Source organism: Heloderma suspectum, chromosome 4 (genome assembly GCF_057233095.1).
Source record: "Heloderma suspectum isolate Gila_16-S chromosome 4, 16-S_ref, whole genome shotgun sequence".
Classification (NCBI taxonomy): domain Eukaryota; kingdom Metazoa; phylum Chordata; class Lepidosauria; order Squamata; family Helodermatidae; genus Heloderma; species Heloderma suspectum.
This window is the reverse complement of record NC_139461.1, coordinates 21,892,483-21,920,219: the sequence shown is the minus strand read 5'-3', so window position 1 is coordinate 21,920,219 and position 27,737 is coordinate 21,892,483. Positions and strand designations below refer to the sequence as shown.

Here is a 27,737-nt window from a genome sequence, read left to right as displayed (position 1 = left end):
TCATTCACATCTGGACCAGTTAGTTACACATGGCTGGGGAGATACTTGTTGGTTTCTTAAGGAGCAAGAAAGGAGCTATCACAGAACTGCTAGTGTTGAAGGGAAAAAAAGTAAATGTTACTCCCCCCCCCACCCCCCCAGTCTTCTTTTGGTTTAAATCAACCTTCCCCAACTTGGTGGCTTCCATGTGTATTGGACTGCAATTCTCATCATCCTCAGAGATGATGTGAGTTACTGTCCAATTAGGGATGTATGGATTTTGTTAAATCTCATTTGTCTGTGTTTTGCAGATTGTCAGGTATGTTTCATTCCATCATCTGCTCACTGACAGAATCTGATTATTTTGGGGATGTACAAGAATTTTCTTCCACTTACGCAAGTGTGCATTATACATTATGAATTTGCCCAAGTACCCACCAAAAGTGAAAAACCTGGTCAGTAAGTTTGCGCAACTTGGAAAACTCAGTCCGCTGCAGAATTTGCAGGACAGAGTAATAGAAATCTGAACTCATTTGAATCTGTTGCGGATTTCTCTGACATCCCTAAGTTCAATTCATCTGGAGGGCACCAGGTTGGGGAAGTCTGGTCTAAATAATGTTTAGATGTTAATAATCAAAAGAGAATGCTGGCACCTCAATGACAGATTTATCTCCACATGAAATCCCACAGACAAGAGCCTCCTTCATATCTTTTTTAGCTACAGCAGACTAACAAGGCAGCTCTTCTCGACTCTTGTCAGATGTCAGCTTCTTGCAGTAAAGCTGCAAAAGAAAGAGAAGGTCCTTCATCACATGGTGACTTCAGACTGCATGAACCAGGTCACCTTTGCATTAAGGTGAATCATGTATTGTGTGTGCCTCCACCAGTCTATAGTTAGAGAGGTTCCTATTGTGATAAAAGATCCCTGTTCCATGCAAACTGGTGCTGACATAAATTGGGCATGGTAGGGATTAATGCCAAGGCAACAAGAGGGATCAAACAGCTGTAAAAGTATCCAAAAATACTGAGAAGATAGACTCTCTCACCCACCTCCGCCTCCAGCAAAGTGATTATTCCCAGTGCCCTGAGGGTAACCATTGCAAGAGACACAAACATTACCAGGGCAGCCGAATTTGCTCATAAAAACATTGCAAGAGTCATGCTGGATCAGACAAAAATTCCATCCAGTCCAGCATTCTGTTCCCACGGTTGCCAACCAGTTGCATCTTGGAAACCCACAAGTAGGACATGAGTGCAATAGCTGGTCCGAGAGGTAGCATATAGCTATCTTGAATAGTAGCCATTAACAGCCATATCCTCCATGAATTTGTCTAATACCTTTTTAAAGTTGTCCAAGTTGGTGTCCATCACTACATCTTGTGATAACAAACTTCATAGTTTAAGTATGTTCTGCGGGGGAGATGTCTTCCCTTTTATAGTGATGGGGAAGAAATCCTCCACAGATCCCAGTGAGGCCGGATTCAAAAGAATCTGCCCCCCCTGGAGTCTGTGGAGGATCGGAAGACTTACCTCCACTTCCTGGAGGAATCCTCGCCGGCTGGCTCCTCCCTGCTGGTCAGTTCCGGAGTGCCAGCGATACGGCCGCCATTGCTATATTGCTGGCTGGGCGGATTGACTGCGGATGCAAATGGTGTCCGGGACGCCATTTGCGGCCCTAAAGGCCTTAGTTTAAGGTAAATGCATCCATTTACGGCTGCATTTACCTTAAACTAAGGCCTTTACAGCCGCAAATGGCGTCCCGGATGCCATTTGCGTCAGCAGTCAGTAGTCCCCTTCAGCCAGCGATACGGCATGGCGGCCATATCGCTGGCACTCCGGAGCCAGCTGGCGGCTCCGCGGAATCACCGCGGAGCGGAACCAGCTGAAGAGGATTCCGGGGGAAGAATGGATCGCCTCCCCCCCCCCACCCCGGACTGGCAGATAAGTGATTCGTACATCCCTACCCTTTTATCTGTCCTGAATCTCCCATCATTCAGCTTCATGGGATGACCTCAGGTTCTAGTAGTATTATGTATTATGAGAGAGGGAGAAATCCTTCCTCCCTATCCAGTTTCTCAACATGATATCTTTATACATCCACATCATTTTCTGCCACCCCATTTGTCTTTTTCCTAAGCTAAAGAGCCTCCAAACACAGTGAGCTTTTAACACCCACTCAGCTTGGTTTCTCTTTAATTCTTCTTATTTCTAGCCTAACTCTCTCAGTTGCAGCCAAGGGTTCTTTTATCCCACCTTAATCTTCCATTCCCAGCTTAGATCCAGCCATTTTCTACCAGCCTCCCATCCTCTGCCTGGCCTTTTTTCAGCCCGTGTTGACAGTCAACCTCCTTCCTGTCCCTTTTGTGAACCGATTTTCTTGTCTCTGTAGACCTACTCTGGCTCTTGATGCTTCCACCTTCTGGACCCTTGCCCAGAATCTGCACCGGTGCAGCTCCACGTGTGGCCCCTGCAAAGACAAGCGGTTGTATCTAATGTTAATTTAACTTCAGTCCCATTCATTTCAATGGATCTGCTCTTAAATAGGATTGACACTGGATACAACCCAAGGCCACAACCCATCCTCTGGTTTTTTGCAGTCCGTGCCTTCCGTGCTGGAGGCCTAGCCAATGACTGCAAAATAAGGGGAAAGGAAGTAGATCTTTCACAGATTGGGTGATCATGCACCCCTGCAGGAGATCTTACTGAATGTGCTCCTTCAGGGTCACTTTCCACAGTTGTATTGTATGAGACATGGGAGAGGACTTGCAATCTAAGTGAAGGGAGAAGATAACAAAGTAACCTGTAATAGGAACATAGGGAAGTCGCCTTACCTCCGGGCAGACTCATTGCCCATCTAGCCCAGTATTGTCTAGGGCTGGCCGTTCCTGGGAAATCTGGTTCTTTTTTGACTGGATGGAGTTCCACCGCATGTGTGACTCCATTTGCATTTGCAGGCCAAGCTGTGGGCTTTTTTCCGAACTCTGGGAACTTTTTTGCAAATTTCCCCCACAGATTCTGCATAAACTTCTGAGCAATTTGTGCAAATTATAGCTGAATTTGCACAAATTTGGCTGTAATTTGTGCACATTGTCAGAAATTTGTGCAAATTGCAGAACCTGCGGGAACAGAAGTGCCCGAAAAATCCACGAACTGGCCCAGCTTGTTGCAGATCAAGTTGGGCATCATGGGGAAGCAGAACAAAGTCCAGGGGGCCAAACCTAGGCAAAGTTGTTGAACTCCATGCCACAAATGGATTTATCTGACATCCCTAGTATTGTCTGTCTGTACTGGCAGGGGGTTTCTAGGGTCTCAGTCAGGGGGTCTTCCCCATTACATACTACGTGCCTCTTTAAACTGGAGATGCCAGGGATTGGACCTGCGATCGTCTGCATGCAAAGCAGGTGCTCTATTACTGAGCCATGGCTATTCCTCCAGGTTTGGCCCTGAGATTGCCCTTATCACCTGCTGCAGCCTCCCCCAGCCTAGTGCCCTCTAGATGTGTTGGACTACAGCTCCCATCATCCCAGCCAGGATAGCCATGCTCTGGAGAAGCACTGTGTACGTCCCCTGCCCCACCTGCAAACAAGGCTCTAAAAGATTTAGCAGAGGGCATTGTCTAATCTAGTGAAGGCGAAGCGTGCGTGCTGTGATGTGAGAAAGCCCTTGATTTGAATCTTCCTTCCATTTTGAGTTCCCAGGGTGGGTCCTAGGCAAGTCATTATTTTTTTGGCCTCAGTAGTGCCAATATGGGGATAATGCAAGCCTACTCAGCAGGGCTGTTTTACAGATTTCCAAGATAATGTATAATGTATGGGAAGCACTTTGAGGCCACAGATGGTATTGGGATGAGTCAGAGATAAAACTCTTTGGAACTCTCGCTCTGCTTTTTACCAAGGTGTCTTTTCAACCTCTGAATTAGTCATGCCCCCCAAACAAAAATGAATCTTGGATTCTAATATTAATTTATAAGTGTCAAGGGCTCCCTGGAGGCCTCTCTCAGTCTAATCCAGTAGCCAAGTCCAGACACAGACAAAGGGATTCCTTTCAAAGCTTTATTCTTCTTTTACAACTTAACAACTCTACCGGTAGCAACTAGATCTGAGCAGCAGAGTACCTATGCCCTAAGTTGGAACAGTTGGTCCCCGTTTGAAAGGGAATTACTGGCAGACCCCTGAACTTAAGGACTAGGGAGAGTCCCTCCCCTTTTCCCTTGGATCCTCTGGGCGCAGCCATTGTTTGCGCGCCAACCGGGCACTACGCCTCCTTTCTGCGCCCTCCATTTGGCACCGCTTTCTGCGTCGGCATCGTGCGTCCACCAAATCTGCTTCCCGTGCTCTGTCACTCCCTGGACTGCTATCTAAGCTAGGAATGCTGGTGGGAGGAATCTCCATCAGCTGTGGGCCCTGGGAAAGAGGAGCGCGCTCCTCTCCCAGGAGTGACTGCTCTTCCTCAGAATCAGAACTACTCTGGGATTCTATGGGCTCAGTGTCCACCCTGACAATAAGTTGCTAGGGGTGAGGGTGGGGCTAGGACGCAGAAAGGGTCCTCAGCCTTCCATCCATCCCGAAACTACCACTGGGAAGGAAGCTGTGGTGGTAAAGAAGATGATGACCGGATGGATGGACGCCTGAGCGAGGAATTCAGCATGTGGGTGGCTGTGTGAGTGCGTATGTGTGTGCGTGTTAAGCTTCACGCCTCCCCTGTTGCATAGCCAGCCCCAAACCTGTGTGCTGTGGGATGCTGGGAGTTGTAGTCCAACACATCCCAAGGGCACCAGGTTCAGGGAGGCTGGTACTTTGTTGAGCCAGAGAGAGGCCTGTTTTTCCTCTCCACCCACTCACTCCACCTCACACTCTGGCCTTTAAAAAAATTAATCTCAGGGTTTGTGTGTTGGTGCTGCAGGGAACCCAGTCATCTCTGTTATGTAGATTCCTCTTTCTCAAGTTGTTCCTGTGCTCTGCTCAAGCCTGCTTCACTTTAATGATCATTACACACCCAGGCATGTTCACTTGCCCATCCTCGCCCTCTCCGGGCAGAGGTAGACAACGAAGGAAAGAGGGAGCTTTTCAGGCCCTAGCAAAGCCAAGCGTGGCGATTAGGGGGTGCAGCGCTCTCCCCCTTCTTCCTTGGAAAGCGACCAGGCCAAGCGGCTCCACCCATGGGACACACCCATGTTCCCAGGCTGTATCTGCCTTTGGGGCAAGAGGAGGGGTGGCTTAAACAAAAAAAAAAAAAATGCGTTCCCAGACGCATCCTTCCAGGGAAGGAGAAGGAAGAGGAGTCGTCTCACTCTTGTCCTGTCTTCCTTCTCACGGGCACGGTTTGGCAGAGAATGCCTCGTCAGCATGTCCTGATGACTAGGTTCCTTCCCACTGTGCTCGGGACAGACCGGTTTCTGGGTCTGCTCAATGCATCTTGGTCGGGTGCCACAAATCATTTCAGATTTTAGGCTATGTCTGCACGAAGAAGAGCGTGGGAAGCAGCGTTTTCTGTCCCTGTGGAGGCACAGGTCACACCCGTACCCTGTGTGAATCCTAGATCAGGTGCCCTCTTCGTGCGCTTAGGAATGGAAGAAGCTGCCTCACACTGACTCAAACCATGGGTCTAACTAGTTCAGTCAAATCCAGGGAGAGACGGCCTAATATACCTTCCAGATATTTTGGACTAGAGCTCCCACAAACAGTGACCACTGGCTCTGCTGGCCAGGGCTTATGAACATTGTCGTCCAAAACACCCAGAGGGCTAGGTTATCTGCCTAGCCTTGCCTGGAAACACTGGGGATTGAACCAGGGCCTTTTCCCATGCCACGTTTGTGCTCTGCCACTGAGCTACAGCCGCAGTCCCTTGACTGAACAGTTCTGTGAGGTAGGCTCAGTTGAGAGGTGGTGATTTGCCAAAGGTCCCCCAATCAGCATTGCGGCAGAGCAGAAACGTGACTTCTGAGTCTCCCTTGTGCCAAACCAATACTTTCTCTCATGCCTTCACATTTGACCTCGGCTGTAGTTGTGAATGTGGGTCCATCCATGTACAGGGCACTTTACAAAGAACAAGAGGGTAGGTCCCTGCCCAGAGGGGCTTGTAGCCTCGAAACGGGAACAAAGAAGACAGTGAGGAAAGGGGAGTGAAATGAAAGAAGGGATAAACAGGGGAGGAGTGTATGATTAATATAGCTACACGTACAGTAGGATATTGGGACTAGTGGGCTGTGTAACATGGATTGCCGTTTTTCCGTAACCATGCAGAGGAGCTGAGGTTTTGCAGACTGCCCGATGACATTAAGATAAAAGGTCATCAGCTTTATTTCATGCTACAAATCTTCTGGTGCCGCCTTCCCCAACCGGGTGCCCTCCAGATGTGTTGGACTACAACTCCCATCAGCTGTAGTCAGCATGGCCCATGGCTGCCTTAGAGGTTGATTGGGAACTTCCCACTGCTTATGGGAAATGAAGCTGCATTTTCAGGCAAGGCAGAGCGGCACCCTTTTTCTCATCTGTCTGCCTTCGTTGCACATTCCTCTCCTAGTACACCAGTAGTGCAGTTCCCTGTATGCCTAAGGCTGCAATCCTATAAATCAAGGGAGGAGAACCTTTTTCAGCCTGAGGACAGAATTCCATTTTGGAGCGGCCCTCAGGGGTCACATCCAGTGTGGGCAGGTCCAAAAGCAAAAGGCGTGGGGCTAAAAGACAACAAAATACAAAAACCCAGCATATTTTAGCTTGAAGCTCTTCCTACCCGTAACTAAGCCTCAGTAGAGGCATTTCAGCCTGTTAGATCAGAGGAAAAACTGTACAAAAGTTGGAAACCAGCAAGCTATCAGTGGTTACGGGACAGATGGATCTATACGCTTTCACAGAAATAAGACCCATTGAACTCAGTGGAACTTAGTTCTGCGTTGACATGGGTATGAGTGTGCTGTAAATGCTTCAGTTTTTCAGATTTGGTGTACTTTGGCAAAGTTGTGTGATCCCATTTCCAGGTAAGACCGATTTACTTAATCAGCATGCAGTTCTTACATTTGGCTGCCTGCTCTCTCTATTTGAGAGCCAAAGTACTAGCTGTGTTTTGTCTGTTTAAATGGGCACAATCGGTGGGGAAGTTGCATGATTGAGTACAGACTCGGCAGACACAAGCAGCCTCTACACATAGTGGGAAAAGAGGTAACGTACCTATTTAAAGAGCGTGGGAGAGGAATACTGTGTACAGTTCTGGTCACCACACCTAAAGAAGATATTGTAGAGCTGGGAAAGGTGCAGAAAAGGGCAACTGAAATGATGAAGGGGCTGGAGCATCTCCCCTATGAGAGAAGGTTACAACAGCTGGGATTGTTTAGCTTGGAAAAAAGGAGGGCAAGGGGAGACATGATTGAGGTGTACAAAATTATGCCTGGTGTGGAGAATGTGGATAGGGAGACATTCTTCTCCCTCTGTCAAGATACTAGAACCCGGGGTCATCCTATGAAGCTGATCGGTGGGAGATTCAGGACAGATCAAAGGAAGTTCTTTTTCACACAGCGCATCGTTAAACTATAGGATTTGCTACCACAGGATGTAGTGATGGCCACCAATTTGGATGGCTTTAAAAGGGGGTTGGACAAGTTCCTGGAGGAGAAGGCTATCATTGGCTCCTAGTCCTGATGGCTATGTGCTACCTCTAATACTGGAGGCAGTGAGCCTGTGTACACCAGTTGCTGGGGAACATGGGCAGGAGGATGCTGTTGCGCTCATGCCCTGCTTGTGGGTTCTTGGTCGACAGCTGGTTGGTCACTGTGTGAACAGAATGCTGGATTAGATGGACCCTTGTTCTGATCCAGCAGGGCTGTTCTTATGTTCTTATGCAACCCGTCATACTGCGAGATTTACAAGTTCAATGCATCATATTCTCAACATATGCTGAGAGCTGGAGCAAATAGCATTGTGCCCAGACCACAGATACCTGCAAGTACAAACGGTTTAGTTAAACCATTTGCTCCAGACAGCTTCAGTCCAGAAAGGTCTGTCCCATAATGCATCTCTGTCAGGGAAATCTGAATGGAAGTTGATAGCGAGGGATTAAGGACATCTGGGGCGGGGGGGGCGCTGTTTAGGAGCATGAGTTGTACGGTTTATATACTTACTGCTTATCAATGCTGAAACTGGCTTAGCATTCATTCTCTTCCACCTTGGGAACTCTTGGAACTTCAGTTCTGGGAGGAGGGCTGGGAAGCTCTAACAAAGAATTTTGATTACCTTCACCAAACTGTAAATCCCGGGGAGCTATGACCAACTGGTGTATATCTAATATGAGTTTGTAATCCAAATATGGCTTTAATGTAGGGGTGAGGAACTCCCCACCACCACCACCCCAGTCATGGCTGCATTCCCTTAGGGTAGATATGTGAAGGCTGGGGAGGGGGGGGAGGACTATAGTTTTTTTTCATGCCCCCCCATTTTTTTCTATTTTTTCCCCCCTGGCCTTCACCCTCTTCTCCCTCTCTCTCTGTGCCACCCTTCTTTCACTTTCCCTCTTCCTCCCCCCGCCATTAGGCTGTAGGGAGAGGGACAAATTGCTCTAGCCAGAGACATTTGCAGAGGGCTTTTAAAATTAGGATGGGTGCTTGCCCACCCCTGCCTTAACTTACCCTGAGCTCAGTTACCACCCCCAACATATACAACAACCGTCAGATGCTGACAAGCCACGTGAGCCCTGCTGGCTGGGGAATGCTGGGAGTTGTAGGACCTTTTTCTGTCTAAATATGCATAGGATTGCAGTCTTAGAAACAGGGATGCGTATTCGCCTCTGAGTGTTCTTGTTCCTTTCCTCATTTTAACTCCACCCTTGAGGAGTTAAGCCACATGAAAGGTTTATGAAACTGGGGTAACTGTTTGGGAGAACAAAGCCCTGGGAGCATATTTTGGGTGTTGGTGAGGTGCAGTTCCTTAATATCCTTTCAGTGTTTACATGGTCAAAGAGGCACAGTAGAATGAAGGGGGGGGGGGAAGTATTAAGAGAGATAGCATCAGGATTTTAAGAGAAACTGGAACTGGACTGGGTGGGATAGTAATTGTATCCATGTCACCCTTAAAAAAAAAAAAGCCTCCATCTTGTATCACTTCAGATGAAAGGATGAACTACAAGGCACAGCTAACAATTACACCTTATTACTTGTATAGCAATAATGTTTTTTGCCTGCACTAGTACTGATTTGCAAGGCAACGCTTTGGTGAGTCGTTCTTTTTCCTGCATGCCAGAGTCTGGAAGAGTAGGCAGGCAGCGAGAAGCAAAATTGCAAGTTAAGGATACAGGGAGAGAACATCACTGGATGCCAGCAGTGAGTCCTGACTGATCTGGAGACTTGCTCCAGCATAGTGCCCTTCTGTTGTATAGAACACCAGGAGGTATAGCACTTGTGCTTTTATGCTCCTCACAACAGCTAGAAGTCACACGGTTCATTCTTCTTACTTATTTTGACGTTTATAAATTGCATTCTCTGCTGTTAAATTGCACTTGAAGCACCGCACACCATAAAACTGAAGGGAATGTGAGCCATGGTGCAGAAAACATCGAAGGAAGCTAGAAAATTGCCAGATAAGTCGTCATGAACTAGTTACCAATCCAATCCTATGCATGTTTCCTCGGAAGCAAACCCTGCTTTGTTTGGTGGAGTTTACTTCCACATAAGTGTGTTTTAGATTGCAGCCAAAAAGTATCACTTGCATGGAGGTGTAAAAATTCACCTGAGGCCACCCTGAGAAGAAAAAGATGGTCAGTTAATATGGAGAAATACTTCAGATTCTTCCCGTGTTATTGGGAAGCCAGTTACTTCCAATTATTCTTAAATGTGTTTGGTCATTCAGGCCAGCAGTACAGGCAGCAAATTGCATAGATGCACCTACATGACTGCTCCAATGTAAGACCAGTTAGTTCAATGAGACATTTGCCCAGTGGAGGCCGCATCTGATGACAGGTGTATATGTATGTGTACATATTTACATGCGTGTGTGTGTGTGTGTGAGTGAGAAAGAGGGAGAGAAGGAGAGAGTGATTCCTGCCAGTCAAGGGAGTAGGAACATAAGAAGCTGCTTTCTTCTGAGTCCAGCTGTCGATCCATCTAGCCCAGTATTGTCGACACTGACTGGCAGTAGCTCTTCAGGGTTTCAGGCAGGATTTTTTTCCCCTGCCCTACCTGGAGATGCCAGGGATCAAACCTGGGACCTTCTGCATACAAAGCTGGTGCTCTACCACTGAGCCACGGCCCCTCTGGGAATTCACTTCCCAGAACTGGATGCAGCTTTTCTGTTTGGGATCACAAGCTGTTGCGCTTGAAGCAAATCTCTCAAGATTGGATTGATTTGAGGTATTTGCTTTCTTTTCTTTCTTCCTTTTTGAAAGGACATAGCCTAGATTCCGCCAGCCAGTCACTGCACGTACACGCACTAGCATATGAGTAAGGCTGTGTGAACTCTCAGGGCCATATATCCTGCTATTTATTTATTTTCCACTGACAGGCTGCCTTGCTATTGGCCGACGTGCTCTTTACACCCACAGTGTCCTTCGACGTTGGCCCTGCTTCGTTTGATAGCATTCCAGCATATAGCTCCTTTGTACTCTGTCTTATCGCACACCGAGAAATGCTATTCCTTTGCTTTGACCTGGAGTTACTCTAACGCAGTTTGTTTCTCTTGCTGAACAGCTCCATGTTCTTAGTCCCATTCCTTACAGATTATTGCTCTGTCCCTTGGCAGTTATGCTGTGGGGTTCCAGTGGCTCTATTTAAGCCCCCCCCCCCTGCACAGATACACATCTGCATGGGTCAGGTCATTCCAGAGATGGAGACCAGGTGTCACCAACGTACGGAGGATGCATAGCTATATTTCTTCTTTTCAGCAAATGGAGTTGAAGCAGTGGGTGTTCTGAACTAGTGTCTGGTGCAGGGATGGACTGGATGCAGGCCAATAAATAATTAGAAACATAGAAAGCTGTCTTATACTGTGTCAGACCCTTGGTTCATCTAGCCTAGTATCGTTGACACAGACTGGCAGCAATGGCTCTCCAAGGATTCAGGTCGGATTTCTTCCTAGCCCTACCTGGAGATGCCGGGGATTGAACTGGGGACTTTGTGAGTTACGGCACCTCCCCTTATGTTAACTGGGACTTGCTTATACAGTCCTGTTGTTCCAGTGCAGGGCTCCCAGTCAATTTCTGGGCTCAATTCATACCGCTAGTATTAACCTTTAAAGCCCTAAGCAGCTTGAGGCCAGCTTGCTCTTATTAGCTCTTAGGAGAGCCTTCCCCAACCTGGTGCCCTCCAGTTGTTTTGAACAGCACCACTCTCAGCATTTCTGACCATTGCTCATGCTGGCTAGGGCTGATGGGAGTTGTAGTCCAGAACAACCGGAGGCTGCCCGTTTGGGGGAAGCTGAGCTGGAAACATAAACAAAGAAGATCAGATTCTCAGGCTTTTGCAGGAGCTGTCAGGGTGGAACTATATGATGCAAAGTATGCAGTGCAGGCTGGTGGCTCCAATGTTGGTGGGGCGATAACGTAACAAGCCCCCCCCCCCCCCCCCGGTGGATGCAGTTATGGAAATGTGTGTCACGATAGCATCACATCGTGTATTATTCCAACATGCGCACACCAGTGGCAGCCAACCGTGTGGAGCGAGGGCAGTGAAGTGCCTGTCATGCTATCTTGACACACACTTCCATATCTGCACATTATGGTGGGGGTATTGAACCAGGTGGGCTAATCCAGCCTGCCTGGGCTCCCAACTTAGCCTCCCAGGGTTTTCCAGATGGCCAGGCCTCTTTCCCTTGGTCTCTCCCCTGCTTCCCCTGGTGGCCGATCATTTGGTGATTTCCTGAGTTTTGTGCATCTCTCGCTCTGTCTTCCTCCCCCCAACCCGCCCCCAATTCTAAAAGGTTGAAATGCCTCTCCTACGTCTTAGTTACGGGCAGTAAAATCTTTAAGCTAAAATATTGCTGGTATTTGGGGTACTTTAGCTCCACCCCTTTTGCCTTTGGCCCCTCCCCCTCCCAAGAACTTCTCCAAAATTGAAATGGGCCCTTGGGATGAAAGAGGCTTGACACCAGATAGGAACATAGAAAGCTGCCTTAGGGAGCAATCCTATGGCTGCTAGGCAGCGGCTAGACGGCCATAGGATATATTGTTTTCTGGGAGCCGAGCTCCCCGCACTTCTGCGCTGCCCCGGAAGCAAGGCAGAACAGCCCTGTCCTCCACGCTTGCAAGAGGAGTGCGGAGCGGCCGAAAAGAGGCGTGTATGGGGGCGTTCTGGGGCAGGGAGGGTGGAAATGACTGTACGACACATCCAATGTGTTGTAAGGCAGCCTCCTCCCCCACGCCGTGCTCCCGCGGCTCCGTGCTCCTGAAAATGCAGGGCAGGAGAAGCACAGAGGGAATGATCCCCTCCGTGTTTCTCCTGCCCTGCGTTGGATAGGTGGTCGCCTATCTAGATAGGATTGCTCCCTTAAACTGAGTCGAACCATGGGTCCATCTAGCCTAGTATTGTCAACACTGACTGGCAGCCGCTCTCCAGAGTTTCAGGCTGGATTCTTTCCTAACCTTACCTAGGGATGCCGGAGACTGAACCTGGGAACTCCTGCATGCAACGCAGGTGCTCTATCATGGGGAGAGGAGAGGGAACTCAATACCGGGCAGAGCTTTCAGTGGCAAGCCTGTCTTAGCATACATGACTTGTGGTCATATAGATCTCTCACTCCCCCTTGCTACTCCTCCCAGATAGCCCACCCCCACAAAAAGCTGGTGGCTTGCACCCATTTCCATCTCTCCTTTGAAAAGGCGGTGGTGGTTGTTGCAATCGCTGGCTGGCATCCAAAGGAGTGCCGTTGAGTTGGGAGTCTCACATGGGCAATCAGCCTTGGGATTTTTGAAAAGCAAGTGACAGCCGTCAGACTTCCGCCACCTCCCTGGCACCTTCACCTGGAGTGACTTGTCAGCGTAGGCAGCTTGTTAACGCAGATGGCTGTATTGGAAGGGTGTTAGTTTACCTATTAAAAGCATAATGACTGTTGCTTCAGGCTTGTCTGCACAGCCACAAACGAGAGCATCATTTGCAACCATAGGCAGGTCTTTTGCTACCATTATTTGCCAGTTGTATCTTTCAGTAGGGCTGATGAATTATCCAAGTGCTCTCCTTTTAATGGTAGTGGAATCAGGACAGGGCCTGTAAGGAGAGGCTGGGAAAGGGGTGGAGCTTTGTCAGCTGCGGAACCTTATAGCGCGCTGATGGATGTTAAAACTCACACTGTATATCTGGGAATCGCCAGCGTGGCACACGTGGGTCCCGAAGTGCCCGAGGTCTTCTCTTGTAGCACCTGCCAGGCTCCCTGCCCCTCTGGATTTTTATTTTACTTAAGGTTCGTTTGTTTGTTTTAACTTAAAAGATCCACTAACACCAGCAGGGAGATAGGTATGCTGCAAAGTGAAGTGTGGTCCTCCTACACCATTGTTACTTGGGCTCCAAAGAGTAGTTTTGTGTTTTGGAGCTCAGCCCCCATCTCTGTATTGTACTTTTGTTCTTCGGCAGGTAACTTTTCTGTTAGTCTCACCATTTTTCCCATCTGGGAAATGATTTTTTGTGTCCGACCACACCCACCATGCTAGCCATTTCATGAATGGGGAAGTGTCCCATCCTCCCGCCCATGGCAGCCATTGTGTGATAGTGCCCACAACACTATCTCAACATTCCACATATCCCTACCGACCCCAAAGGGTTGGTGACCCTTGATAGATTTCCCATTTGGTCTTGAACCAGGACACCTCAGTTCTAGTCTTCACTGGGTGCCTCCTCGGTCTAATACATTGTTGCACAAGAGAATGAAAAGTAGGGCTGTGCACCACTTCAGCCTGAGGCCCGAACTCCAAGTTGAAGTGGGCTGCTTCGGGGCACTTTGTGCCCCCTCTAAGGTGAAGCAGAGGGGGCATGAGTGGGTCGAGGGCTCGGTGCGCTTCGGCCCCCGGCCCAGGAACCCCCACCGGCGCCTCCAGGTCCTTACCTGAGCCGCCTTCTCTTCACTGCCACCACCTCTGCCGCCCTGCTACCCCGCATCTAGGCCTGAGGGGATGGTGGCAGTGGCGGCGAAATTGGGAGCAGCCCCCTGCCACCCCCTGCTGCCATCTTCCGAGGCCTGGACGCGCAGCGACTCTTCCAGGGAGTTGCCATTTTTAAAATGGCTACTCTCTGGAAGAAGAGTCGCCGCGCATCCAGGCCTCAGGAGGAGGAGGAGGAGATGGTGGCGGCGAAGGTGGTGCAATGGAGAAGGCGGGAGTGGCAGAGGAGGCGGCGGCCCATGTAAGGAGCGAGGGGTATGGGGGCGTGGGGGATGCAAATGAAAAGGGATAATCTTATGTGTGCCACTGTGAGCTCCTTAGCAGAAGTACAGTATTAAAATGTCATAAGTTTATAAATAATAAAAATGTAGGGAAGCTTCTTTAGCAGCATGTCTCAAACAGCACAGATGCGAGTCAAACTTCCAGGCCATTGGGAAGTACACAGTTATTACGACAATTAGACAGTTTTGTTGACCACTATGTTCTGAACTTCTTGCTCATTATTTGCTTGGCTGCGTCTGCTTTGATTTTCAGTTCTAGTCACCAGAAACCCCACTGCTGCCATGGAAAGACTATACAGCAACCACCTCCAAGTTGCTGGCTGGGGATGATGGGAGCTGTAGTCCAACCCATCTGGAGGCTTGGAAAAGGCTGTTGTACAAGTATGGTGTTTTGTTGGGTTTTTTTTTCTTCCACCCTAAATGTTTGTATTTGCTTGAAGTACAGAAGAAACATGAAAAAATTATTTCCTTTTTGAAAGAATACTGTGTGCTGCAAATCCTGACGTGAATATTTCCAGAATAATGTTCATCCCTTCCCGGAGTGGTGGCTTTGTTCCATTAGTTTGAAAATGTTTTCTGCTGCTCTTACATTTGACTGATTCTTTGAGATAAATGCACTTCCAATTTCTGCTGCCTTTTTAAATTTAATCTGATGAAATTAACATTTTGATATTCTGCTACTGATAACTTTAGTAATTTGGGTAAGTTAGTGAAAGATTTGTTCATTAAAATTTGAATTTTTTGGCACCAGCATTTCTGAAAGGAATGTTTTTCAGATGTTTAGGCGTTTTTAATTGTGATACATGTTAGTTCGCTTTGCTAGTCGGGATATAACTGCTGTCTTTTGAAATCTGCTTGATATACGTATAGAGTAGTGTTTCTGTTGCACCTCTCTATTATTTCTTTACTGTTCATGTGAGCTGTCTTGAGCATAATTTGGAAGCGTGGCATATAAAACAAACTTGTTGATATGATTATCACAGAGAGAGAGAGAGAGGAGAGGGTGCCATCCAGACATGTGTATGATAATTGTGTCATAGGCCTTTTTATTTGTTGTTTTGTTTGTTTTAGCTGCCAACTCATTTGTCTTTTATCTACTGTGCTGTTCTGTTGTCCTTTTTAAAAAATATGTATTTATTCAGCTTTCCCCCAGCCTGATGCCCTCCAGATGTTTTGCACCACAACTCCCAGTGTTGTTGACGATTGGGTATACTGGCCGGGGCTCATGGGAACTGAAGTCCAAAACCCCTGGAGGGCACCAGGTTGGGGAAGGCTGTCTTACAATTTTGTTAAAAAGAAATTTTTAAATGCCTCTTTGGAACTGTTGCAAAGGCAAGATAGAAAATCTTCTCTGGGATTTAGGGTATTTCTCTATCTTTTGTCTGATACAGATCCCACCATCCCTCACAAGGTCCCTTTCTTTCCTCTGGCAGCATTGAGAATTTGTGCAAAATTCATTTTTGACAATGCAGTGGACGGGGGGTGTGCTTTGTTTTAATGGTCTTTTAGCTGTTTTAATTCTCAGATCATATTTATTTATTTATTACATTTATATCCCGCCTTTTTCCTCCTTGAGGAACCCAAGGTGGCATACATAGTCCTCCTCCTCCATTTTATCCTCACAACAGCAACCCTGTGAAGTGGGTCTGTGACTGGCCCAAAGTCACCCAGTGAGCTTCCATGGCCAAGTGGGGACTAGAACCCAAATCTTCCGACTCCCAGTCCAACACTCTCGCCACTACACCACACTGGCTCTTAAGTTATTCATTTAAATATGGAAGTAGTATATTTTAAATGAATTTTAAATAATATACTGTGAATTATTATTATTATTAAATATTAAGTATTATTAAATAGTTTTAACCATTTTTGACCCTAAATCAAGGGTGTCGAACTTGTCAGCCTGAGGGCCCAAGCTTTTGTGGGCTGCAATCCAGTGGTGGGGAGGGCCAGATTTACCCCAAATGCCAGCCTCGTGTAGATCAAACCTCTTACTGCCAGTAACTAAGCCTTAGGAGAGGTGTTTTGACCTTTCGGAATGGGATAAGATTGGCTGTCGGGAGAAGGGGGTGTGACCATTCGGGGAACCCTGGAGGGCTGGATTAGCGCACAGTTTGGCAGGATTTGGCCTATGAGCCTGAAGTTCACCACCACTGTCTTAAACAAGAATTGAGGTCACATCAAGCATGGACACGAAAATGGCCAAGGGTCAGTGTGCATGCCTTAGATTCTGTCCCAGTATATATCTATCTCTGAGCATGAGTAATTTGCCAAGCTGTAATTCTCAATAATCCTTGAGTCCACTTCCTCATAACTACTGGCGTCCTTGGGTGACCAGCGTTGGTTTGAGATGAGCGGCGTCAACGCCTCGCATTTGTGCTGACTAATGGTGCGCGTTGCCCAAAACAGGGTTGCTCACCTGCCGGCACCAGACCTCGCATCAGCAGGCACCCCGATCCCATTGCAGTCGCAGCTGTGAAGTCGTTTGCAGGCTCCGAAATCTGGCGGCTGGGAAGTGCTTTTTGGAGGTAGGAGGACTGGGAGTGGTTTTTGGCTCAAAAGCTGAAGTAGGGAAGCTCGTGAGACATTTCCCCCCCCTCCCCAACTCTGGGGCAGAGTAGGGTGTGTGAGGACCTGAAACATGTCTCTGTTCTTTGATCCTGCATAGCAGAGTGGTGGAGTGCATCAGCATTACCCCCCCCACACACCCCCCCCCCAACAGATTCCCTTTTGATTATGGCTTGTAATTGGGTTCCATGTGCACGGATTCACAGGCGTTTTATAAGCACCAGCGCCCTCACCTTGGGTTTTCCCGGAGGCTGGTGCCCTGCAGATCCAGAACGCTAATTAAAACCAGTTGCTCCAACCTGTGTTGTCCGCAAGAAAATGCCCTCTTGGAAAAGCTGTGCACGCCACTCCCAAGCTTCACTGCCAGGAACAGCAGGTGTGCTGCATGCCTTTTGGTGAGGCTGCTGCATCTCCTCGGCTGTTTTATTTATTTATTTATCGCATTTATACCCCGCCTTTTTCCCTCTTGCAAGGAACCCAAGGCGGCTTACATGATCCTCCTCCTCTCCCTTTTATCCTCACAACAACAACCCTGTGAGGTGGGTTGGGCTGAGAGTCTGTGACTGGCCCAAAGCCACCCAGTGAGCTTCCATGGCCGAGTGGGGACTAGAACCCGGATCTCCCGGCTCCCAGTCCAACACTCTAGCCACTACACCACGCTGGCTCTCTTTTATGCAGATCGTGTCTAGGTGGTGTTGCGTTTAAAACAGTCTGCATGGCGTTGTTTTTAAAAAAAATAAACGTAGCACCCTGGAGGCAGCTGGCGGCAGGGGGCTGGCGGCAGGGGCGTGTTGTGATCTGTCTGGTGGTTCTGATCAGAGATCTTACTATAAATCGAAAAGCAATACTGAGACGTGACTGCATACACAAACGTGGCATATCGGTTCTGATTTGCTTCCCTTCCCAGGCGTTTGATTTCTTCTCTGAACGGTGCCAGAGCTTAAGAACGTAGAAAGCTGCTTTATACCGAGTCACACCACTGGTCATTCTAACTCAGTATTGTCCACACCAGGGGTGGGCAGCAGGTAGATCTCCAGATGTTTTGGACTTCAATTCCCAGAATCCCCTGCCAGCATAACCAATGGTCAGGAATGCTGGACCTTGAAGTCCACAACGTCTGGAGATCTACTGTCTGCTCACCCCTGGTCTACATCAACCTTTCCTAACCTGGTTAGGACTTGGACTACAACTCTCATCATCCACAGCCAGCATGATGGGACATGTATTCCGACACATGTAGAGGGCGCCAGGGTGGGGAAGACTGGGTGCACAGCCTGGCAGCAGCTTTGCAACCCAGCTTTGACTTTGTGCTGGGTTTTGGAGCAGGGCAAAGTGCTTCCAAAGTTCATTGTGGTGTCTGGTGCATGACTAGCGACCAGGCATTTTGGTTGGCTACCAGGGCTAACTGAAATATGTGGACCCCTGTCACTGATCTAACCTTCTGCAACACAGTTAGAAATGAGTCTACCTGCCGTCTGATAGATCTTGAGAACTAGGAACGTTTGAAAAACCTCCCTCTCTTTCTCTCCCTCACAGTTCATGACCTGATGCTCAGCCTATACAGTAGCCAGCATGCCAGCACAGAGCACACCAAGGCCCTGAGAAGATGATCTGTCCACACATCTGAAATGGCATCAGAATGGGAGACATGGGCATGCAGTGGCAGCCAGGAATGTAAGTCTGCAAAGGAGGGAAGCAGCCACCTTGGTAGGAGGAGAAATGAAAAGGTGGGGCGGGGGGGGGGGAGAAACCTCCCCCCCACACTAAATATAACTGGGAGAAAATGTTTTCCCCCAATTTCCCCCCCCCCCTTCACATCTCTAGGTAGGAGTTCCTCCTTCACACACTTTAACAAACTTTACATTTGGGGAGGGGTGATTTGCAGTGGCAGCCAGTTGTGAGCTGTGATTTCTAGTAATGCACACCAAGGGCATTGCTAGGCACTTGAAAGGTTTGGGGCCCGGGCCCATAGGACACAAGAATCTGCACAAAATCGACGTATGCTAATTTTTATCTAAATATGAAAATTTAGAAATCATTACGAGGATGTATTGAAATTTTAAAGGAGGCAATTAATTTCTCATCCAAATCTCAAATTAAATACAATCTTCCATTAATTGGCACCCTGCCCCTGATCATTCTAAACCATTGTGGGGAAAAATGCTAAGCTAAATTGCCATGCAGGGGAATTTTTTTTTTCTTCTTTTAGGGAGTGGGGGGTGTTTTGCAGCATGTGGGAAGGGGAGAGTTAATCCCTCCCTCCCCAGCTGCAATCCCCCTTAAGAATCACCTCCTGCAAGGCAATTAAGCTGAGGGGCAAAACTTCGGCTGGCACCAAGGGGCACTCAGGGCTCTGAGAAGTAGATTCAGGACCACCACCACCACCACCACCACCACCCCTTGAGTTCAGGCTAGCAACACCCTGATTGCATACCCATGCATTTACTGACACCCTTCCCTGGAGACTATTCAAAAGCCCCAGGTTGGGGCATCTATCAGAAGACTTGCTGGAGCTTTATACAATGTTTATTATTTATTTATTTATTAAATTTATTAATCACCCATCTGGCTGGTTACCCAGCCACTCTGGGCGATGTACAGCAAATAATAAAACAGTTTAAAACAATCAAATTCTACAATAAAAATGTTTTCTAAAATACCCTAACCCACCCCAAATGCCTGCCTGAACAACCACGTTTTTAATGCACGGCGGAAGCTCATGAAAGAGGGGGCATGGCGGAGTTCCCTAGGGAGGGAATTCCACAGAGTGGGGGCCACCACAGAAAAGGCCCTCTCCCCAGTCCCCACCAGTCTAGCTGTCCTGGCTGATGGGACAGAGAGAAGGCCATCCAAGGCTGATCTTGTTAAGCGGCCTGTCTGGTGTTGCTGGAGGCGCTCCTTGAGATAGGCTGGGCTGGAACCATATAGGGTTTTAAAGGGCAAAACCAACACCTTGAATTTGGCCCGGAAAACAACTGGTAACCAGTGCAACTCCTTCAGCACTGGAGTGATGTGATCTCGCCGGTAGCTGCCTTTAATCAGGTGAGCCGCTGCATTCTGTACCAGCTGCAGCTTCCGAACCATCTTCAAGGGTAACCCCACGTAGAGTGCATTACAGTAGTCTAAACGAGAGGAGACCAGGGCATGTTCACTGGCATTGCAGGATAGGGTAGGGAAGAAGGTGTGCTTTTAACATTCCTAAGCAGAAATGATTGGTATAACTGCAGTTTCTCCCTGACACCCACGGAAATAAACTGTGGTTCTGGTTTGGGATGTCAAAGAGCTGTCATAAGAACATAAGAGCCCTGCTGGATCAGACAAAGGGCCATCTAGTCCAGCATTCTGTTCACACAGTGGCCAACCAGCTGTCGACCAGGAACCCACAAGCAGGGCATGAGCGCAACAGCACCCTCCCGCCCATGTTCCCCAGCAACTGGTGTCCATAGGCTCACTGCCTCTGGTACTGGAGGTAGCACATAGCCATCAGGACTAGGAGCCATTGATAGCCTTTTCCTCCAGTCTGTACTCCACCCTTCCTGAATCTGGTGCCCTCCATGGACAACAATTCCCATCACTCCCAGCCAGCATGGTGCCCTCCAGTGGTGATGCTGGCTGGGGATGATGGGAGTCACAGTTCAACAGATCTGTCAGGCACCAAGTTGGGGAAGGCTTTTTTCTCTACTCCGTTAACAGGATCAGGGTGCAGAATGCTCTCTGGCCCGGGCTCCAGGCATAGAACCCCTTGGGAGTCTGGGCCGTCAGTATTGGCCTGCCCAAGCGGTCCAGACAGTCTTGACCGCAGTTCTAGGGAAAACAGGGGAGTGGTCCGAGCCTTCTCTCCACTTGGCAAGACCGTGCAGATGTCCAGCTTCCCAGTGGGCTACAGGTACAGCACCAGATGATGTATGTGCATCAAAGCACTTTCTGCTCGCAGCTCAGGCTCTATCACTTCCTGTTCCCGTTTTGCCAACAACCCCAAGAAGGGCTTACTCGGCTCCCTTCGCCCATTAAATGAGCACTTGAGGCAGGTGGTTATGGGGCCCCACATCCTACACGTGGGAACGGGCCCATTGCACGTCACTATAGACGTGCCTAGAGCTCTTCCACACTACGGGAGATCCCAGTTGACCCAAACTGCCCCTCATGTGGGGGAGACCTGTGTGCCTTTGTCTCTTTACACGGCCACCGAACACACCGTGGGGGTGAAACTCTGCAGCGTGAACCCCTTCCTCACACATTCGTGCCTGTCAAAAGTGTTGAACCTCAGGCCTGGGGTCCCAGTCCAGCCCTCCCCCATCATCAAGTGCTTCCCCTGCTCCCACCCCACCCCTGAGTGAAAACCCCTGGTGGTTTCCCAGCTTTTACATGGTGTTCTCACCCCTCCCAATTCTAATTGGTCAAAATGCCTCTCCTAAAGCTTTGTTATCTCCTAGAGCTTTGTTATTGGCACTAAGATCTTTAAGCTAAAATATGCTGGTATTTTTGATACTTTGGCCCTGCCCCTTTTGCCATTGGCCCTTGCCCCCCACTGGAATGCGGCCACCGAGAGTGTGTCCAAATTTGGATTCGGTGCCCGGATTTAATTCCTGAGGAGGCTCCGGTGAAACCCTGTCCTGAAGTTCTTTTTTCCCTGGATCCTCCTTCCCACCTGTTCCGTTGCCTGCATTTCCCCACCATCCCTGCCTCCGACTGCCCGTCTGGAATTGACCTCAGCTCACCTCTCCAATGATTCCCTCATCCCCCTTAGCCAGATGCGTCAACCTGCCTGGAAAAGGCTTGGGTCTGTCAACATCTAGGTCATTTCGCTCTCGCTCCGAGAGCCCCTCTCCCCAAAGTGGGCAGGGTTCATCATCCCTCGGGCATGTGACAGAAACATGTGTGGCACATTTGGTGTGGATGCTCTCTGGAGTCTGTGTTGGTCGTGGAGGCTGGACGCGCGTTGTTTTTTTCCTGTGCTCCTCAGCTGGCTGAGTTCAGCGTACCGCTCTTGCGTTCTAGTTCTCAGAAAACTGGCATGGGAGTAATTGGAGTGTTCGTTGACTTATTTGCACAGAGATAGCTCCAAGGAAAGTACCGCAGCAGGAAAAACAAATACATTATTCACTCGAGCCTTCGATCCCAGCGCGCTACCTTGATATTTTTTTCCTATTTATACCTCTCTGCGATTATGAGCATGGGTCTATTTTTGGCACTCTGGCTACCCAGGTTTTTTAATCCTGATGTCGTAATGTCCAAAAGCAGGCGGCTTCTGACCTAAACAGGTTTACGTCTGTTCTCTGATTCAGAGGGAAGAAAACATCTTGATAAATACATCAAAGTGTTCTATACGCACATCACTCCAGTGCTGAAGGAGTTGCACTGGTTACCAGTTGTTTTCCGGGCCAAATTCAAGGTGTTGCTTTTGACCTTTAAAACCCTATATGGTTCCGGCCCAGCCTATCTCAAGGAGCGCCTCCAGCAGCACCAGACAGGCCGCTTAACAAGATCAGCCTCGGATGGCCTTCTCTCTGTCCCATCAGCCAGGACAGCTAGACTGGTGGGGACTGGGGAGAGGGCCTTCTCTGTGGTGGCCCCCGCTCTGTGGAACTCCCTCCCTCAGGAACTCCGCCATGCCCCCTCTTTAATGAGCTTCCGCCGTGCATGTTCAGGCAGGCATTTGGGGAGGGTTAGGGTATTTTAGAAAACGTTTTTATGGTAGAATTTGATTGTTTTAAGCCGTTTTATTACATGCTGTACATCGCCCAGAGTGGCTGGGTGACCAGCCAGATGGGCGATTAATAAATTTAAATAAGTAAATAAATATGCGAACGGAAATAGGTGAGGTTTCGGAGGACATCCTTGTGCTCAAAGACTTTGGATCATACGGTGCTGCTTTAATCTGAATCAGACCACTGATCTGTCTAGCACAGGATTTACCTCTTCAACTGACAACAGCTCTCTAGGAGGCTTCCCCTCACCTGAATCTGGGAGTGGGACATTGTGCAGGCAAATCAATGTTCTCCTATGGAGTCATAAACCCCTTTCATCTGGACAAGGGTCCTGCAGCTCGGCTTTTACCAACCTGGTGCTCTCCAGATGTGTTGGACAGCAATTTCCTTGATTCCCAGACAGCATGGCCGTTGGAGTTACAGCCCAAATCATCTGGACAATACCAAGTTGCCTACCCCAGGTGAGATGGATAAATTGCCTTTCCAGACATAAGAACCTAAGAAGAGCCCTGCTGGGTCAGACCAAGGGTCCATCCGGTCCAGCATTCTGTTCACACAGTGGCCAACCAGCTGCCCATGGGAAGCCCACAAGCAGGACACGAGCGCAACAGCACCCTCCCGTCCACGCTGCCCAGCAACTGGTGTACATAGGCATATCGCCTCTGATACTGGAGGTAGCATAGAGCCATCGGGGCTAGTAGCTGATGTCAGCCTTCTCCTCCAGGAATTTGTTTAACCCCCTTTTAAAGCCATCCAAATTGGTGGCCATCACTAAATTGAGTGCAACCGCCCCATAAAGTTGAGTGTAACCTTCCCATAAAGACTGGCTGAGCTAGGGTCGTGTCATTGATTGCATTTAGTTTGAATTAGAAACTGACAACATGCCACACTGGATCAGACCAAAAACCTATTTAGCTCAGCATTCTGTTCCCACAGTGGCCAACCAGCTGCCCATGAGAAGCCCACAAGCACAGCATGAGTACAACAGCATCCTCCCACTCGTGTTCCCTAGTAACAGGTATAGAGAAGCATATTGCCTCTGTTCCTGGAGGTAATATATGATCACCATGACTAATAGCCACTGATAGCATCATCCTCCATGAATTTGTTTAATCCTCTTTTAAAGCCATCCAAGTTGGTGACCGTCACTACCTCTTGTGATAGTGAATTCCATACTTTAGCTATGCACTGTGGGAAGAATTACTTCCCTTATCTGTCCTGAATGTCGCACCATTCAGCTTCATGGGATGACCCCATTGGGTTCGAGTATTATGAGAGAGGGAGGAGAAACTTCTCCCTGTCCACTTTCTCCGCACCATGCATAATTTTTACACCTCTATCATGTCTCCCTATATTTGCCTTTTTCCTAAGCTAAACCATCCTGAACATCATAACTTTTCCTCATATGAGACTGGTTTCAGCTGCTTGATCATTTTGGTTGCCCTTTTCTGTTTGAGGGAGTTCGTAAGCATTGGAGTGCAAGAAAGGTGATGGTATCAGGAATGGCTGACGGTGTACTTCAGGCACAACGAGTTTGTGCCTCTCTTCATTCCCCAACATAGTGTTTCCCGAACTTTCCATAGCTTTGGCACAGTGCTTCAGAATGAAAGCTGCAGACACACATTTACTATTACATTGATTTCCCATCCTTCCTTCAAAGAACTCTGGGCCACGTTTTCAGAGGTTCCCCCTTGTATCCTCATAAGCCGCCTCGACTGCCATTTTTTTTATAGAAAGGTGAGGTACAAATCAAATCAATCAATAATAAATAATAAATAAGCAACCTTGTGAGGGTGGAATGGCAGAGAGATGGTTTTGGCCCAAGATTACCTAGTGAGCTTTGTGACTGAGGACAGATTTGAACTTGGGTCTTCCCTGACTTAAGTCCAACCCTCTAACCTAGACTTCCCCAACCTAGTACCCTCCAGTTGTTTTGGACTACACCTCCCAGCATTCCTGACCACTGGCCATGCTTGCCAAGGTGGATGGGCGTTGAAGTTCAAAACCTTTGGAAAGCTGGGAAAGATAGCAGTTCTAACCACTACACCACCCTGGCTCTCGATGTGCATTTTATATCAGTGTGTTTCAGTGCATTGGTTATGGTGGGCCAAGTTCACTTCTGCACCAGAAATGGTTTCCTTTGAGGGAGGATCAGAGTAAAGTTCCCCACCCCCCGGGGAGTCTCTGTGGTTCTGCACAAATCGCTGTATCAGTGACTCATGCATAGAGAGGACAAATTGCCTCCCCTGAAGTCTGGTGGTTCTGCTGGATCTTTGCATCAAGAGTCGTTGAATGAGTCTGTCACACCCCATGCAGAGACATGGAAGAATTACCCACTGAGTCATCCTCAGACCCAGTGGGTAGCCTCCTCAGGCTGGGAACCGCCCCACACAGTTTGGGAACTACTGCTCTATCTAATCATTTTATAGGCCTAATGACTGGACTGTTGCATCCTTAGCAGTAGGAACTCATCTGCCTGAACTCTTTGCAGGCAAAGTTGGATCAGTTTGAGAATAGTGAATTGGCTGCCGTGGAGATCAGACTGATGCGAGTTAGAATACTGGAGAGGTGGGCAGCAGTCCAAAGGTTAAGTACCAGACCTTCACTTTGCATTTTCTACATTTCAGTGCCATGGTGGACATGGTCCCATATGGCTAAAGATTGCAGAGAGTGAGGCAGGAGTAGCGCTGAGGCGGAAGGCCCCATAATTGGAAGGAATAGGAATGCTCCATCGTTGCTCCCAATGGCCTGTGGAAGAAGTTAAAGTTATACCTGCCCAAACTGAGACTTGAGGCTAATTGACAGATTCATGTACACACTTCGAGTTCTCTTCACTTCGAGTACATTTGAAGCTTAGAATAGACGGATCCCCAGCCCTTTTTGTTCGGTGGCCCCATTTGGAATTTTGAAAGAGTGTTGTGGTTGCTCTCATAAAATGGCTGGTGGGCGCGGGGGGGGGGGGGGGGGCTTGTCCATTCATAAAACGGCTATCATGGTGGGCATGGCAAAATACAAATTTTCCAGAAGGCAAACTGGTGAGACTAAAAGAGAAGTAATCTGCCCAAGAAGTTAAGTACAAGGCAGAGGTGAGGTCTGAGCTCCAAAACACAAAATCGCTCTTTTGGACCCATGTAAAGATGACACTGGAGGACAAGGCTTCGCTTTGCAACATTCCAGCCTCTCAGTCAATATAAAATCTTAAGAAATAAAATAAAATTCAGGAGGACCAGGGAGCCTGGTGGGTGCTAGGATGAGTCCCCCATTGATGAGCACATTGGTGCCCCCGGCGCATACCCCAGCAATAGAGATCCAGCTATGGCTCTCTCCCTCTCTCTGTTTGTTTATTTATTGCAATTATGTAGATGCTGCCTTTCAGAATACAGATCCTATCAGAGTACCCATGTCATAAACTTAATCACATCACAATAAATCAGTGTTTAATATCAGGATCCTTCCTACGTGGCTGTGGGGGCAGGGAGAGTCAAGCTGGAACAGGAGCAGGTAACTGGTGTTTTCATCATCTCCCTGCCTCTCTCTCTCCTGGAATTCTTCCCAAAGGGCAGTTGACGGTACAAGGCCTTCTGCGGGGGGGCGGGGGGGGCAGTGAGAATCCAGCTGGAGCAGGCCCTGAAGTTTTCTTCACCTGCCTCCCTCTCTCTCATCCTTAGGGACGCTGCCTTTCACAGGAATCCCAATCACATGCACAGTCGGGATCCATGTGCAAAAAGCAGGGCCCCCAATTGCAGAAAGAGAGAGTGGGAGAGATACTTGGATATGCTCTGTTCTCACCTTCAGATGGATGTGTGGAGCACCCCCTGCACACTCCTCTTTCATTGTGGCCTGTTAACTGTCTGAACAGGACTTATTTCCTCCCACTTCTACGAGGAGTGTGTTTGGAAAGATTAGGGACTCTAGTCCTCATTGCTGTTTGCGATGGTTCTTTAGGTTAGCTGATCTTGCAGGCAAGCATGCGATCTTCTTTCTGTGTTGGTAAGTTTGACCTCTGCCTTCTTCACAGGCGTGCCCGTGGTTGTGAAGACAAAGCCAGCAATGTCTTCCGTTGCAAAGTATTTTTGGGGGTCTTGGGATACAATCAGCCTTTTCTGGAGACGAGAAGAAATCTGCGTGCTTCTCTGTTGCTCTGGGCTTGTTTTTTGTTACATTTCATAAGAGGGTCATGGATGGAGGATCAAGTCTTGGCAACTAGCTGCTGTTTGGGGAACATCAAGAGGCAGAAGTTTAAGAGTCCCATGCTAAGGAGATAATAGAGGTTTTACAAGGGCAAAGGAAGGAAGGCTGAATGGCACAGAAATGGACAGGAGGATTTGGAGTACTTGCAAGGTGTGATGTGAAGAATTTGGAGTCCAGGAGGATACTAGGGAGTGAGGATTGTTCCTGCAGGTAACAAATTGAAACACCTCCTTGTTTGTCCCAAAGAGATATGAGGTCTCTCTAGAACCACTCCTGTGAAATTTTAGATGTATGGCTTTTGTGAAACGCCATGCTATATTTTTTACATTGTTTTATTTGGCCCATCCTCCAAGTTGCTCAGGGCAGCCTGTGTGTTCTCCTCACACCAAGCCTGTGAGGTAGTTCAGGCTGAGAGATTAGCCCGAGGTTATCCAGAGAGCTTCATGGCTGACTGGAGGGATTTGAACCCGGGGCTTCCTGAGCCCTAGTCCGACACTATAGCCACTGCAGCCCACACTGGCTCTCTGTGGATTGGATGTCCAGGAAGTGGATTAAAGATGCCAGCTATGGCTTCTGTCCCTGAGGTGAGGGCTGGGCTCCAGCAAAGGGCTGGATGTGCCTGATCTCGTCTGATCTCAGAAGCTAAGCAGGGTCAGCCCTGGTTAGTACTTGGATGGGACTGCCTGGGAATCAGGCTTCCTGCAGAGGGTTGGACTCAGTGGTCTTGTAGGCCCCTTCCAACCCTATGATTCTATGCCCAGGCGCAGACCTGAAGTGTGTCCTCCAACCCAGGATTCCTCAGGCCAGTTGTTGGAGCCAAGATGGCAGCAGACAGCTCCCCCTGCCCATTTAGGCAGGGAAGTTGGTGGGGGTTGCCGTGCTAGAACCTTCCTCCTGAAAAAGTTAATTTTGTATGTTCAAAGACTACTCCAGCCTTTCCCAA

At 48.5% G+C, this 27,737-nt stretch overlaps 1 long non-coding RNA gene across 1 annotated transcript in view; it reads left to right on the top strand.

Moving 5' to 3' along the window:
- Positions 1-27,737, top strand: part of LOC146346608 (uncharacterized) — a 187,181-nt gene that overhangs the window by 142,151 nt on the left and 17,293 nt on the right. The window contains exon 4 of the long non-coding RNA XR_014789980.1: positions 18,432-18,569. This is a non-coding gene — a long non-coding RNA (uncharacterized LOC146346608). The remainder of the gene's footprint in view (positions 1-18,431; positions 18,570-27,737) is intronic.